The 16,992-nt window shown below is 41.1% G+C and overlaps 1 protein-coding gene across 9 annotated transcripts in view; it reads left to right on the top strand.

The window, feature by feature from the left end:
• Positions 1-16,992, top strand: part of Fhit (fragile histidine triad diadenosine triphosphatase) — a 1,472,699-nt gene that overhangs the window by 413,916 nt on the left and 1,041,791 nt on the right. The window lies entirely within an intron of this gene.

Genomic DNA, 16,992 nt, shown 5'->3' with positions numbered 1-16,992 from the left:
TCAGTTATCAGTCCCATAGGTCTCAGACCAGTACATGGTCTTTTTGTGAGATCATATTCCTACATGAATGTCCACATTGTTTTGACTCTCAGCATAAGAAATGGGTTTTTCCCCAGTCTCTGATATCATATAAAACTTCCTATGTCAGACTTTCTACTTGTTAACCTGTATTTTGTTACAGAGATATTGTCTGTGATACTTGTTATAGGTTAGAAAACATCACACACACACACACACACACACACACACACACACACACACACACAGATGTGTACTGGCAGGCATGGGCCTTAGCCCTGCAATTCCAATCTAGTTATTTCACCAGCATGTAGCATGTGGTGAATGAGTTACTCTATTTTATTTGAGCTTTAAATTATTTATTTACTTACTTATGTATAGACAGGGGTTTTCTAGGTAACCCAAATTGGCCTCAAACATGGCTGGCCTTGAGCTCACCATCTGCCTGGATTCTAGGATCTCAGACACGTGCACGACTCCTGGCAGGCGGTGCTCAGTTACCCTTGCTTTCATTAACACCCCTCTTCCTTTCTGTCATTCCTTCTCAAGCTCCCTCCTCTAACAATATGTCTATGTACTGGCAAAGACAGACAGACAGACAGACAGACAGACAGACAGACAGACAGAGAGAGAGAGAGAGAGAGAGAGAGAGAGAGAGAGAGAGAGAGAGAAATTGAACAGCTCCATGAACCAAAAGACAAAGACACCACACACCTTGTCTTGCTTCTAGTTAAGACCCTGTCTTGTATATCTACCTCATCTTATGTGCCTATTTGTCCTTGGCTCTGGCTGCCTTCCCATCATTCCACAATCCTATGAAACCCAAATTGGGCAGGACTGCATCCAGAGTTTGTATTACTATTGGACATTGCTCTGTCATCAAAATGCACGCACTGAAGACATGGTAGAGTGGGATGGGCCTCCCATTTTCTCTTCCTGATGCATCTGACAGCCTGGTAGATTCCCTGCCCATCTGGGGAGCTTAGCTATGAAACAGGAAAGAAATGCAAGGAGTCAACATGGAGAACTGGCACTGCATGCTTCCTTCTCATGAAGCTTTGCATGTAGCCATTTAGCCTTCAGGATTTTTGTTCTGTTTAGCATTTTAACCTTGGAAGTAAGGTTCTTAAAACTGAAAGCCTGCAATTATTTGTAAGAATAATTAAAAGCACATGATTTTCAAGTTTAGGGACCCCACTTATTCCTCTGTGCTTAGAAAGACTTTTCTTTATCTCTTAACAATAAAGGACAGTGCCTAATAATTTCAAATACTCCCCTTTTGCTGTTTCTGCACGATTTCTGCTGTTTGCTGTTTGATCTTAGTCAGTCTGATTAACCTCTCTAAATTCTGGTTTCTTCCTCCATGAAATGAGGTTAATCTTAGGAATTGTTTCATAGAATTGTTATGAAAGATTAAAAGATAATGTATATAAAGCGATTGGGAAGATGCATTCACAAAGAAGCTTTCAAGACATGAAACTGATAACTGCTGTTGGTCAAGACATGGATGTCACAGTTATCCATAAAAGTAGACAGGCACTTACTGTGTCTTAGTATTGAAAGATTTTTCAATATTTTCTTTCTATTAGAATATTCGTTATAACCATGTCAATGTGATAGATATAGAGATGTCTAAGGCCACATGAGTAATACAGAATGAAATGGCCAGATACCACAGGCATACTCCTTGCTTAGAGATTAAATGCTGCCATGTCTGTGTGATGTTTTAGTGTGTAACTGTAAGCAGTAAGTTTAGTTCAGTCTCCTTGTGTATTGGCCAGATGGTGAAGGGAGCCCCAGGCCTGACTTCTGTTTCTTCTTAGGAGCAAAACCAGGTATTTCTAGACAAGATAATGGTACAAGATAATGTTTGTTCAGTGTTATCTATACATATTCCTCTATACTCTACAGTGTTCACTCTATAGTGTTCACTCTGCCTCCCCTTCTCCTGTTGCCAGGTAAACTCTTCTAGGTCGGGCATGACCAGAGATGTCAATTATAGTATAGACCTGCCCTCATCTATTACCAGAAAGCAGAAAGAATAAAATTACACAGGCTGATGATTTGCAGAGCTGCAATTTAAACTTGAAAGCTGAGCTCTCTTTCTACAGACACAAGCTAAAAAGTTGGAGGCATTTTACAGCCACTGGAACATGAGCTTACATTTCTGAGAAGGCAAGAGGTAGAAAGAAGCTCTTAGTCCTGGCTGTAAACAGTTCTCAGATTTGGGGGCAGTGTCTGAGCAGGCTTATATGAAGCGGGCATGTGAGCATAGTTTCAAAAGTGAAAGAAGCAGCTGGGGTGGTGGCACATGCCTGTAATCTCAGTGTCCAGAGGCAGGTTGATTGCTGTGACTTTGATGCCAACCTGGTCTCCATAGTAAATTCCAGGCCAGCCATGCTAGATAGTAAGAAAGGAAAAGAAAAAACTAAACCAAGCTTTGGGCTGCCTCCCAATACCTGTTAAGTTCTATTTACTAATCTACTTGCCTATCAAAACAGATCAGTATTCCCTAGAGAACTAAGGTGGAAACTAGCTGTTCATCCTCACCACTTACATTTATGTATTCACATGACACAACCCCATGACATATACGGAATTAAGAATGTGTGAACAGTTCTGAAAAGAAAGGCAGTTATCTGACATTTATTCTAAGATGGGTCAGATTTGGGATATCATGGATAGAGAGCTGTCACTACTGAAATCAGAATCCTGTATGGTCTTAGACCCTTTGGAGGTGATGAGGAAATGTACCAGGAACCTGTACAATGGAGCCCTGGCAACTCTATTTCTGAAGCACAGAAAGAAAAAAAACTACTTCAATGTCTGAACAGAGAAGAAAGATTCAAGGCTCAGATTACTGTACTACAAATGTAACATGGCTACTATAAATGTGACTGGAGTCACAAAATAAGTAGAACCATGTAGAAAGTGTGTTTGAAAAATAATGACATATGGTGAAGTACTTAAATCCACACCAAAATACTTAGCAAACACCAAACAGCACTTCTCTCTTGAGCACATGCATACCGTCTCTCTTTCAGGCAGGGTCTTATCATGCAGCCCACCCTGCCTTTGAATTAAGAATTCTCCTTTCCCAGACTCAGGAAATTCTTCCTATGTCACCTGAGACACTGGAAAACCCTGTGCTGAGGTTGTGGGAGACACAGTGTCCCAGAATCAATGGGATGAATCTGGGAATCATGCCTCTGCCCTTCTCATTTAAACAGCTGGCAGCAGCAGTAAAGAGGGTCTTCATAGGAACCACAATACTTTTGGGGAAATGTTGTTTTAAGTGAGCACTTCCTCCCTTTCAGAAGTGACAAAGGCTATGAAAAATGACAGTTCTATGTTTTTTAATGGTATATATTTATTTGTGGTATGAGGTGGGTAAGTAATAGATGTATGCGGTACACATGTGGAGGCCAGAGGATAACTTGTAGGAGTTGGTTCTCTCTTCAACTGTATCAGTCAGTCTTGGGACTTGATATACTTAGTCAGGCATGACATCTAGTGTCTTTCCCTACTGATTATCTCAACAGCCTAAAATAAAACCATGCTTTTAAAGTAAAGAGGGGATAGAAAGACAGTAATAACACAAACCAATCATTTGCATAGTTAGGATGTGCTTTAAGAATGAAGACAAGGCATCATTAGATAGAAGAAAGCATAGAGGTTTCAAGAGATGTCAAAAAAAGCTGCTCAGACAGAAATGAGGCACACAAGAGTACACACCTGAAATGCTCAAGATGGAATAAATATATCAGAATTGCAAATGACTCTTTTCCATTGTATAATATGTAAAATATATAGAACAAGAATGACAAGATTGTCCCATGAGTTTATGATGTAATGTGTGTATCTGTAGTCCACATGACAATTACAACATCAAAGGCAGGGATGATAAACAGACTTACGGAGATGCAACATTTTCAACTTTTATGTGACTATTATGAAAGTAACTCAAATAATGATCAAGAATATCTATTTTAGTTCCTAGAACAAGCAATACAAAAAGTGGGCAATTGATATGCTATAATATCTAACCCCCTTTTTTAAAAGACAGGCTCTCACTATGTAGTTCTAGCTGACCTGAAACTTAATGTGTGACCAGGCTGGCCTTGAACTCATAGAGAAACTCTTGCTTTGCTTTTTAAAAACAATACAACAATGTTAGAAAAGAGAAACAGGAGAACAAGAATAAGAGACCCAAACAAAACAAGTTAGTGAAAATGTATCACTAAATGCAAGTACTGGACATCAGGCATTTTAGTTAAAAGGCAGAGAGATCAGAATATACTTTAAAATCCTGAACAAAAATACTGTATTGAGAGATAACCTTTAAATATAAAGATGCTCATAGACTTAAAGGGAACTGATAAAAAAGGAATGTTGTAGAAACAGTAAAAGACATGTAGAATGGCCTGCTAAATATCAGACAATTCAAACTCTAGAACAAATGGATTACCAGAAAGTATTTTGTAATAACAAAAAGGTTATTGGATTAAGAAGACATAACATTTATCGGTGAATATGTACCTAATAAAATTCCAAGTGAAATCTGTTTTTGTTTTTCTAAGTGTAGGGTTCTTGGAGGACTCAACTGTAGTCAAGAGACATATGTGGTTCATCAGTTAAAGACTAGTAAGGCTAACTAAATTCATCACCGGTGCAGAAAGGAAAGTCATTGGAAAGTATAGTGACTTCGGGTAACCAACAGCTTATATCCTTCTTCACAATATTTTCCATAGCTGTTTTCTTCATGCAATGTATCATGGATTTGACCATATTCCACAACCTAGGATCAAGATTGATACCACAGTGCTCCTATTTAAGTAAATTAAATGTTAGGTCCATTCCAGCTGGTGCCCCTACTATATTCCTTGTGTAAATATTTTGGACCAGCCCTGCTGACATGGCTCTGTAAATTCTCTGTATTTTCCCCCACTGCAGTAGAGGACTCTGTGGCTCAGATAGCTCAGTGTATTGCCCAAAGCCATGAAATTGATGGGCATCAAGCGTTCAAGTCAAGCTGCCCCCACTGCATCACACCCTCCATCTATGACTGTTTTTACCAGAGTATAAACATGTAGAACCAAAGTAACCGTCAACAGACTCTCCATAAGACAGAGGAGCATGTTAGTGGTACCTTTGGCTATACTCTAGCTGTGGCCAATGAAACTGGGAAACACGAGGAAGCTTGCTGTTTCATAAAGAGATAGACCAGTGGCAATGGCCCAGGTCTAGATGAACTGAACACTTCAAATCACATATACATTTTTATGAATCCATGTATTTCCACATGTTTAGAATAAGAGTGAAACCCTGTGGGAATCTTTCCGGGATTTCCCTCCTCTGTGACATGAGGGAAAGCTAGCTGGGGTGGATCCCCATCCAGCTGGGGATCTTTGGTGGGGTACTAATTTCTAAGTGATGTGTGAAGTCTCTGCACTGAGTTTGACTTCTAGCAAGCTGTGTTGCACTTGCATCTGAAGCCATGAGCATGCAGAATTTTCTGTGAGGCTAAGCACAAGATGTTACCCTGATTGACTTGGGAAATATTCTCTTGGAATCATCACAACAATCTAAGGATAATTCTGTTGTCCCATATTTCTAATAAAGTCATAGACACTCCCACACATGATCCTCTTAAATAAAAGATACATTTTTCTTCTACACTGTGTATGACCCAAGCAATAAATTATAATTCCACAGTCTGTAAGAGATGTTCTGTATCATTTTCAGATTGTGTTTGAAGAGCACTTGCCTGGACCCCAGTGAGGCAGACTATTGCTATAGCTCCTTTACAATATAAGTGACAAGTTTGCTCTATGTATAGTTTTTAGACAACTTTCAATAAAGCTACTAAAATACATCTAATAAAACCAGAAACAAATCTACTATGGCAAGTCATTGGGGTTGTAAACTGAACCTGAGAATTCCCTAAGTTTTCTGGAAGGCATAAACAGCAAGTTTCAAATTCTTACTACCAGAAAGCGTAAAATTTGTCAGGAGTTTATTACATGATCATTAAAATTACTCCTGGTTGCAGACATATAAATAACTGGGATCTGTGGTACATACTTGTAACTCTGTTACTCAGGAGGCTAGGGCAAGAGAATCACAAGTCTGAGGCCAATTCTAGCCACATAGTGAGCTAAAGTCCACCCAGAACTGAATGGCAAAATCTTGTTTCCTGAGCCAGCAGCTTCCCTCTGGGCACTTTATAGGGATGTGTGGATGGATGCTGATGTGTTGTTTTCTGCATGCAGACTTGTGTTGGAAACATCAAGGGCACCAGCCTGGTGTTACATGTCACATACTCCATACTTTGCATCTTTGTGGGTCAATTTAAGTCTCTTATGCCACTAGGAACTGCGAACCAGTCTCTGTGATCTCCTTATACAGTGGTTGTTACCTCCATAGCTTGTCAATCAAGAACATGAGCTCCAGTGAGCCGATAGAATTTCACCAAGACTGTGTGTGTTTCAGTCGGATTTGAATGTCTCTCTGTCACAAAAATGTGCATATTTCCAGCGTACTGACTTCCTTCGAAAATAGTGACTAATGTGCAAAATAGTGACTAATGTGCAAAATTTCTAAGAATAATTCACTTTCATAGTCATCATGAAGAACCCGCATATCCAGGGTCACAATTCTTTCACTGTGAAATCACTGATGGAATTGGTATGGAAACGTACCACATAACCCCAACAGCATCAGAGAGCCTTCAATGTCTATATTTTGTGTTTGTTCTATGGTTTTAAAAATGAATTTCATAATACAGACTTGAAGACTTGGAGAGTGACAGAAAGTTAAGGTCACCAGGGACCTTCGGTGACAGCTTTGCCAATACAGTTGGATGTTCCTCAACTGTAAAGCTGTTTTAATGAAAAGACACCCCCAAACCTTTCTGTTAATGTGCAGTGGCCTCTTGTCACTTTGCAATGAGTGAACTGTCAGCCTGCCGATTACCAGGCATACAGTATACGCTCATTAAATCATGCACTGTGGTTTCTTCGGATTGTCAAACTGCTTAATTGAAAAAATGTGTAGTGTCATTCTTATGGGAAAGAGGCAAGAATCAAAGGACTGGAGAACCAACTCTTAACATTTTAGAGTTTGCTTTTAACTGCAGCCAGAAACTGTTCTGTTTCACAGTTTTGATTAAAGGACTTTCCCTTCTGAATTTTTCTTGTTTTGTGTATAATTCAAACACTGTAATTATAATGGAGTTTCTTTGATAATAGAACTACTAAATCATTCTGCCAGAAGCTGAAAACCAAGGGGAAGGGCTTGTTTTTGTGCTATAACTTCAAGGCTTACTTGGGTGTGCTGGGAAACTGGGAAGGAGGAGATTTTGGTAGTTTTTCATCTCAGCAAACCTCTGCTTCTGTGACTGCATCGTTCAGGTCTAGGCCTTGCCTTCTGTGGTGGTGGGGTGAGCCTTTCTGACACTACGTGCCCTTAGGCTGTTGATGGTTCTCTGTAAGATAGTTTAGAAAATCCTAATACCTGAATTCCACCCTTTACTGAATATATCAGCATCTCACAGCTGAGGGTGATAGGGTAGGGGTAGCAGACATGACACTATTCTTAAAGGCTCTCCAGGTGATTACAATGTGAGCCAATGTTGAAAGAGAAGGTCTAAATTGATTCCAGTTGTTCGGTGTCTCAGGTCAAGACATATCTCACCAGTTGTGATCATCAGCTGCACACACATCAACTAAAATTTCCCGCAAGTTACACACCTGAGGGGTTTCAGGAGCTTAAAATCGTTGAGTTCTGGGCTCAACTTACAGTACTAAATAAGGTTCTCTCGGCAGAGCCCAGGGGTCTCTCTTTCCGACAAGTGCTAGAAAGTAATTCTTGGCAGTGAGCTTTGACAATCTACTACGGAAGCACAATGGTCTTCAGAAAGAATTCACTGGAGCTTCAGATGGGGATAAGCTGCAGGGAGTTCAGGACAGGATTTGTTGTTGATGATGGTTTCAGAAGTCTAGATTTGGGTACATTCATCTGGTCCTTCTGTAATCGTGTTATAACAAGTCAAAGTGATTTGGGACATCCAGTACCATATAATACCAAGGTAGGGACATCCATCCTAATTTTTTTGCCTCCACATATTACTTTCATTAGAGGTCCAAATGTTGGGGCCTGAGTCCTGACAGCCTAACAAGTAAGACTCAGCCATCTGTCCTCAAGTAGGTCAATGGAAGAAATAAATAATCTTAAAAGGAGGAAAAAATTTGTTACCTGTGGTCACAGAGGTACAAGGAACAAAAAAAGTCCAGTCATACACACATGCGCGCATGCACAAAATTCTTTACCTGTCCAAGTTATCATTAAAGTCCTGTCACAATATCTGGGTTTAAAGAGGGGGCAAGAAATATGCATCTTCATGCAGTCCAGGTCAAGGTGTGGGCCTCTCTTCATCAGTCTCCTCTCCTGAGTTTTCAGAACCATGTGATGCCGTCTGGGAGACAAGTTCTTCCTCTGGCAGGCATTAGATTTCAGCATTCCCCTAGCATGGGACTCCTGAGAAATTCCAGTTTCTGGGGACTATTGTTGCAATACTCTGAGAGTCCAAGTTAGAGGCACATGTATCTATCTAGAATCTCTCCATTCCTAGAAAGTGGGTGCACCAGGGGCTAATCTAATAACTAGAACCAGTACATTTTGAAAAACCTACTAAATGAAAAGACGACTTATTTTGATTTAAGCATATGGAAAAAACTACAAAATCAAAACAAGTTGATATTGAAATGTCAACAAAATAAAGCATTATGCTGTTGTTATTAATTATGAAAATTAACAATTACTAAACCATCTACGTTCATAGACAGTTTATGAGTTAACCATTTTCACTCCTTCAGCATTACTGGGAATGCATGGATAATTATGGTAAAAAATTAGCTAATTTTAAAATTAAATTGAATTAACCAAATTATATGTAAGCATCCAATTTCAAATGCAAAGTATAAAATATTTTCCAAGGTTTCAATCATGAAAATCACTTAGTGTTATCTAGCAGCAGAGAGTGGAACTCGGCTATTGATGATGGCTGGTGGGACACCTTAACCAGGACTGCATAGACATGCACACTTCTTGCACTGTATTCAAACCTGTATATGGAGCTGAGCATCCAGAGAAAAGGCATAGAAAGTCTAGGAAGGGCAGAAAACATCTCTTCAGGACATATTCTAAAGTAAAGGATCAGCAACGGAGGTGTTGTTGATTTGTTTTTCTTACTGTTTTTACTCTTATATTTTTGGTCTTTGGGGGCTTACTCCCCAGCACCCAAATAAATTATAGGGAGGCTTATTCTTTCTTATGAATGCCCAGCCTTAGGTTGGCTTGTTTCTAGCCAGGTTTTCTTAATTTAAATTATCATGTCTACCTTTTGCCTCTGGGCTTTTCTCTCTCTATGTTCTATATACCTTTCTTTACTTCTTTCTCCATGGCTTGCTGTGTGGCTGGTAGGTGGCCCCTGATGTCCTCCTCTCCTTCCCTTTTTCTTACTCCTTGATCTCTTCTTGAAGAGTTCTATTTATTCTCTCTGCCTGCCAACCCCACCTATCCTTTCTTCTGCCTTGCTATTGGCTATTCAGCTCTTTATTAGACCAATCAGGTAGTTTAAACAGGCAAAGTAACACAGCTTCACTGAGTTAAACCAATGCAACATAAAAGATTGCAAATATTCCATAGCATAAGCAAATATAACACATCTTAAACACAGGAGGGGAGGTGACTGGGAAGGGGGGTAGGTGACAGAGAAGGAAGGAAGGTAACAGAGCATGAAGGAGAAGACATATGAGAAAGAACAAAGAAAGAGAAATAAGAAAGTATCATAACCAGCACTATTATTTCCCATAGTAACTAAAAATGACAATAATAAAACAATTAAAGAATATTTGGCTGTTTTGGGCTACATTCTCATTGACAAAATTATTAAATATATGCCTAAGCATGTTTCAACATGTGTAATTGGAATTACACATTTTTCACTTTCCTGCTTAAAAAAGGCTAGAAAAGATAAAAGAAAAAATGGATATTTTTATCCACATGTCATATTATACCTGAGACTCTATCACTTGCATCCACATTGGGCAATCAGTGAACACAAGATGAGAGTGACAAGCTACTGTCTCTCACACAATACATTCCTCTTGGTGATGGCAATGATCATGTGAAACCACATAGGGCTGGAATGAAGGAAGTGGGGTCACAGGTAATTTAGTCCTGAAGGCAAACCCATGCACAGAGGAAGTATGTCTGTCCTCCATGCTGTATTCACACTCATTTAAAAATGAGCTCCCAGGCTCAGGACCTCCTGATCCAGGGAGAGTCTTGTTGTAGGCCTTTCACTAACATCTAACTGATGGATTTACCTTCCAAAGAAAATGTGTTGATATAAATGTTCTACGAGAAGGAAATGAGCAAATATGGTGAGAACCATTAGCTTAAGGAGTTATCACATGAGATGTACTTAGAGAATTAGTGATTAAAACCCATGTGAGAGGGCCTAGAGAGATGGCTTGGCAATCAAGTGTTCACTGCTCTTACCCAGGATCTAAGTTTGGTTACCTAACACAGAAGTTGGGTATTTCACTACTGCTTTAGTTCCAGCTACACATAATTTGCCACCCTCTTCTGGTTCTGTGGCTATCTGGACTTATGTGTATGCACGTACGTGTGTGCACACACACACACACTTTAAGAAAAAAAATATGAGAGAGTCACATTATCTGGTACAAATGGTGTCTACTAATGAGGGCAGTTAAGACTGTGAAGAGGCATGAGAACTTTTTTCAGATGTTCATAACACTCCCAGTACACCCTGAGAAACAAAAGATTCAGATGAATTGTGACCTGACACCAAAGTGAGCTTGAGTTCTATAAAGTGTGCGAGTGTCCATTGAGTTAGAAATTTCTATTTGTTTGGGAGACACAGTGACTCTAATAGGAGCCAATATGCTTTCAGCTCCTGCTACGGCTGCTGCTGTTCTGCTCGGAAGAGGATCAGCTACACCCATTACCCAGCAAAGCATTCTAAAGGCAGTGTTGTGATTTGTTTGCCTGCATTTTATTGTTTTGATTTTGTTTCCTGCTATAGTGTGAGAGCTGCTTCAATGTCCATATTACCAGCACAGTGAAGACCTTTCTCTCTTAAGGTTCCAGATGTCTTCTGAATTAATTACACCTTCTATATTAACTATTTACACGTGTCTGTTTTACTGGTGTGGACTATCATATACTCCATTTCACAGATTAATGCCCCTGTCTCAGTATCTGTGTTTGGATGCAAGGTCTTTAAGGAGGTAATTGAAGTTAAAAGAAGTTTTAAGGGTGAGACCATTATCCAATAAAACTGGTCTCTTTATAAAATCAGGAAGAAACCTCAGCTATATGTACACAGAGGATCAAGCAGGGGCAAGCCAGCCTTACCCTGCACTCTTGGACTTTTAGTCTCCAGAACTGTAGGAAATACACTGTGTTGTGTGAGTTCCCCAATGTTAGATCATGGACTTGCCACTCCAAGAGGTCAGCTGTTTAGGAGACCAGATTTGATTCATGGAAGAAATTAGGCTAGGACTCCTGAAGTCCTTCTTCTGGGACAGAGAATTCAGAGATTGTGCTGTGGCCTTCCAACCACACCCCTACCCCTGAAACAGCAAGAGAGCCTTAGAGTCTACCCTGTACTTGGTTCCTTGTCATGCAGGCTATGTTAAATTAAATCTCATGGTGTGCAACTTCCCACCAGCCTCCCAAATCCTGTAAAAGCTGGAACATCTCCTTCCTTCAGAGGGTATGTTTGAGGCTCTCCCTCTCCCTCTCCCTCTCCCTCTCCCTCTCCCTCTCCCTCTCCCTCTCCCTCTCCCTCTCCCTCTCCCTCTCCCTCTCCCTCTCCCTCTCCCTCTCCCTCTCCCTCTCTCACCTCCTCCTCCAGGACATCCATCATGTTCTAGCTCTCCCCGGGTCCCATCACATCTATGTTTTATCTCTCTCTAGGTTCCATCATGTCTGTGCTCTAGCTCTCTCTGGATTCCATCATGCCTCTTGTATGATTCTTTATTCCCTCCAATAAAGGCCTGGGCATGGCCTCCATGGTGGGGGTCTCTTTCCTAGTAAAAACCCACAACCTTGATTTCTAATATGGCATCTGTGCTTTTTTTTTGCAGAAGCTAAAACAGTTATCAATAAATTCTACCACTGGGTTTGATTTGCGAGCCTTGATCTACACTAACTTAAACAGAACTCTTAATTTGGACCAACTCATCTATGAAAGTCCTTAAGACTTAAGATATCATTTCCATGTCTGCCCTATTTACAGCAAGATTATAGTATATTTTTTTTAGGTTGACCGTCTACTTTTTAAACAATTACTCACTGAGTGCCTACCTGTGAGTCGGTAACTTGTAGATGGAAATGAAGGATTTGTACTGTAGATGAGGAAATAAAACAGGTATGTAAGCACTGTCACTTGCTTGTGAAAATGCTGTGACTAAATTGGCTTATGGCAGCTGATGGGGTGGGGAGAGTCTGGTAAAGCTGCTATCAAAGGAGGGCTTTGAAGGATAGATGAAATTGGACACACAGAGCTGGCCAATGAGAGGGGACAGGGTGGTGAACAGAGAGTCCTAGAGACTGAATTCCTGGGTGGTTAACAGTGAGGTATAAACTTTGACCCAAATGTAGAATATACACAGGGAATCTTTTATTCACACATCATTTCAGGTTCAATTTTGAGAATCCTATTGACCATCTACAGTCATAATAAGTGCACAAGATAGATACTAACATTACCCCCACTTTGTAGATGAGGAAACCTAGGCATAGATAATAATCCATAATACATGCTGGAGCTGGGGTTTGGACCCACATACTTTTATAAAGGCTTGTTTGTGTAAGGGAGCACTGAGCATCACGGTGAAGTTTGTAGCGTAGTAGGGTTGACAGATTTGCAAATGAAGCAAGATGCAGAGTTTCTAAATGAACAATTTACCACATTTTATGGGGCCATGAGAAAGGCAGCTCTCCACCTCTGACAATCATAGCTGGGGGCATTGCAGAGTCCCAACGCGCCTTCCTGCAACTTAGCAGTGCTTGCAGCCCTCGGTGGAGATAAATTGGCGCAGGGAAACAAAGGTGTTTTTCAGGCGCTTAGCTGCCCTGTGCAGCTAGGACTGGATTATGAAAGGGTCTTTTCTGCCTCCACTGCCTTCCGGGCTTGCGTTCTTAGTGAATCTGCTACAGCAAAATGGAGTTTGTTAGTTGCGTGTCATCTGAGGGTAGCAATTAGTTGCATGTGTTTGGTAGGGTGCCAGCCCCTGGGGCGCCAGACCTCATTGCGGGAGCCACTGTTTGTCATGAATTAGTCTTTAAATACAAGCAAGTTTTAAAAATGGAGCATGCTAATTTGGGTTTCGCTAACCCTTTTCGAAGAAGGCTCGGCCTGTTTGGTGCCAGCTGGCCGAGTTGGCATTTAGAGAGAAATCGGGTCCATACCAAAGATCGTATCGCTCCTCCCTCCGTCTTTTGGGATCAAAATGGCCCCAGGAGGAAAGTGGGCATGAGAAACAAGGTGAACGAAGGGGTACCAGCATTGGTTATGGCAAGTGATTGACTCGCCTGGGGTTCCGCTAAGCCCACCTTGGGAAAGGACACTGTGCCTGCCTTTCCCAACTCACATGGCCCAGAGGCCACCCATTCAGCGACTTCTACATAAAAGGCTCCCTCATCCAATTGCTTATACACTGCGCCTTTTATACTTTTCCAAGCCATACTTAAGGGATTATCACTGCAGCTTTTAACTTCCCCCAGAAAGAGCTGAATGAACGTGAATGGGGCGGAAGAGTCCTCAGTGAGAAACTGTCCCCTCCAAGCCCAAGATGCTCACAAAACCCCTAATCACATTTAAGAATGCCATTCTGTTTTTGGTGGTGGCTGGCTATGAAGGGAATGTGCTAATTAACTGTTACGGTACATATAGACCATTATTAGAAAGGGTCCTGTCACATGCACAGGGCATAACTCATGGATAGAGAATGGGTTTGGGGTCATAAGCTCAGACCCTGGTCCCTTTAACCTTTTCCTGTTGAGAAAGAACAATCAAACTCTCATTCATTGGACCCTTTCAGTTTGGTACCTTCCCAAGCAAGTTTTAATGGGAGTGGCTTTTTAATAAAACATTCCAGGTGATGATCAGACCTTGAGAAGCTGTCACAGTGATAGAGTTAAGGTTGGAAATGGGGCCCTCTTTGTTTACTTGCTCATTTCTATTTCCTTTCGCCAACATCTCTTTGTCTCCAAATAGGATCATTCTGTATTCTGGGGAAGAGCCTTGTACCTAGGGAGACAGAAAGGAAATGTAAATAAGTTTCGTGTTTCTTCTGAAGATTGGGCTGGTTCCCTAGTTTTGTTGTTGTTTTGTTTCATTTTTGTTTCCTGATATGAATTTATCTGTTCACTGGGTTGCTGAGAAGTCAGAGCTGTCTTGGTTACTAATATGCTATACATTAAATTTGGAGGCGGCTTTCTCTCTCTTTTGCTTTGATTTCATCTGCTTATTTGATTCAGGCCCTGTCTTCTTCCGACAGCAGCTTATTAAATCTACTAATAAGCTGATACTTCCTGAGAGTCCCGAATGAATGCTTTCCTGACAAGACAGGGATGCTCCTTGTTGCTTAACCAGTGTTGTACAACATAGAGAAGGACACTCTGAATGCTCGAATACTGCCAACACCCTTAAGTGGGAGATGGTTTGCAAGATGATCCTCTCTGCAGTTTATTTGGGTGCTTTTTATTATTTTGGCTCTCTCCAGGACAATGTGTCTCTTTCATGTATAAAAGCAAATAAGAAGCCCGCTAAGGTTTTAATTTATGATGTAACCCACAGCCTACAATTCTGTGGGGATCTAACTTGAGATGCCTGTGCCTATGTCTGTAAGCCACAAGTAAAGTGACTGGTATTTGTTCTGAAAGTATTCCGAGAACACCCTCCTGCTAATGGCCCATGGCTTGATCCAGCATCTGGTAAGCTAATACATTGTCATTTTCACCATGAAAGTCAGCACAAATCATTAAGGATTCCAGAGCCACTTGTGTCCTTCTCTCGTCTCAAATACACCAATTACCACGAAATTATTCCTATTAGCAGCGTGATTGAATGATACTAACCTGACTGGAACTTGTTGGCAGAATTTCTCTCATAATGACAGTAATGGACTGGGCATTTGAGTCCTTGCTGGGCTCCGTGAAACAGGGAGGTTTGGTAGTTCAGGTTTGTGACAGCCTGTGAGCAGCACCACCCAATAACTGGGCGAGTTCCAGGAGCATGGTGCTTTTTTTTCCTTGGAGTGGGAAGGCTTTCTCATCTTGTTTTGCTCTAGTAGGGGGTGGAATCTCAGCTTGCCTTTACGAATGGCTTCAGAGACCACTTTTTGGTGTGATCATTATCACATAAGGAACATTATGCACTTATGATAGACAATGTCTGCATTTTAATGAAATAGTCCGCACAAAATGAAATACTATAAGTATCAGTGACTAAGAAAAATGCAAAAAGCCTAATGCTTTTAGGCTTTTAATCGGTGAGCTTAATGATTTAATTTACCTTTATTTTTGCATAATCTAGGTATGTAAGGCCACGTGAGCTATGTGACTGAAAATGCCTATTAGGCGAATAGTCCAAGATATAAAAGCCAGGCCTGTGAGAACTTCCTCCCCCACCCCCTATAGTTACTGGCATGGCTTCTACATGGGAATATATAAGTTTGAATGTATTATCCAATGATCTGTGAAAGCTAGAGAATGTACCAAACGCTCTTATGGCCAATCCTATATCTCTTGTCTCTTTCATATCTTTGAACATATTTTAGCAAACCACCTTAGGAGAGAGATGGCCCAAAGCCACACCTTGCCTGAACTTCAGTTACTCTTCCAGCCTCCTCTGTTACCTGAGTGGGGAGAAGAAGTGGACTGTCCCCATGAAGCAAAAGCATTAGTAATTCATGGGGTAATCCCTGGCGGGAGGTGGTGGGAGTGGTAGCTGTGGTTCTCCGTTCCTGTGTCTGGTTTAAAGCATTTATCAACACGCTGTATACAAACACACATCTAAGTCTTCTAAGACGGTTTCAGTAGGTTCCATTCTAGCTCACCCTAGTTGCGCATTTTGAAAATGCATTCTGAGAGCACATTTCCACTGCAGGGGATGCAGAGATGTCACCTTTGCTGGATCTGCACACCCATGCCTCACCTGCCCAGTGTGTTGTATGCCAAGCTGAACTCATCTCAAAGAACTATTTCTCCACTGATGTGCTACCTTCCACAGAAATACCTGAGAGCCCTCTCTAGTCAGTGCCTGGCTGAGCCTGACAAAGGAGACAACTGTGCTCTCGTCATACCCCCAGAATTCCTGGTGTGATGGGCAAGGCTAAACTTCAAGTGAGAACACCCTTTCTCAGCTTCTCTGGTGGCCGATGGGTTACATTTTTTTCTTCTTTGTCATCTCCTCAGACAAGTCTATTAATCAATCAGTAATGGAATGCACATCGTGGGGCCAAATTTAAGTCAAGATGTGAGAGTAAAGAGATAATGACTGTAAAAGAGATCTCCCCAAAGGCAACTGTGAGTAGATAGTGAGCAGTCAGTACTGGGGGGCAGGCAAGGACAGAGCACACAAGATTGGGAAGTTTAGTAAGAGCAGAGTTATAGAAAATACCCGACGCATATATTTGTGATCTGAATATAATAGAGAGCAGTTGAAGAACAGAGATGGTAGTTTTCAATCTATGTTTTCTTAAAATATTACTTTGTTGTATGGAAATCATTTAGGAGGAGCAAGAATAGTTGTAGGAAAGATAATGAAGAGGTCTGATGACTTCAGGTCTAGAGATTGGACATGAACTAGACTCCTGAACTTAATCCTGGACAGTTGTCCATCTTAGTGGTTACCGGGGTTCCCCAGCACCA

Source organism: Mesocricetus auratus, unplaced genomic scaffold (assembly GCF_017639785.1).
Source record: "Mesocricetus auratus isolate SY011 unplaced genomic scaffold, BCM_Maur_2.0 Super-Scaffold_100006, whole genome shotgun sequence".
Taxonomy (NCBI): Eukaryota; Metazoa; Chordata; class Mammalia; order Rodentia; family Cricetidae; genus Mesocricetus; species Mesocricetus auratus.
The sequence above is the reverse complement of the archived record's forward strand: the minus strand, read 5'-3'. Positions and strand labels throughout refer to the sequence as shown.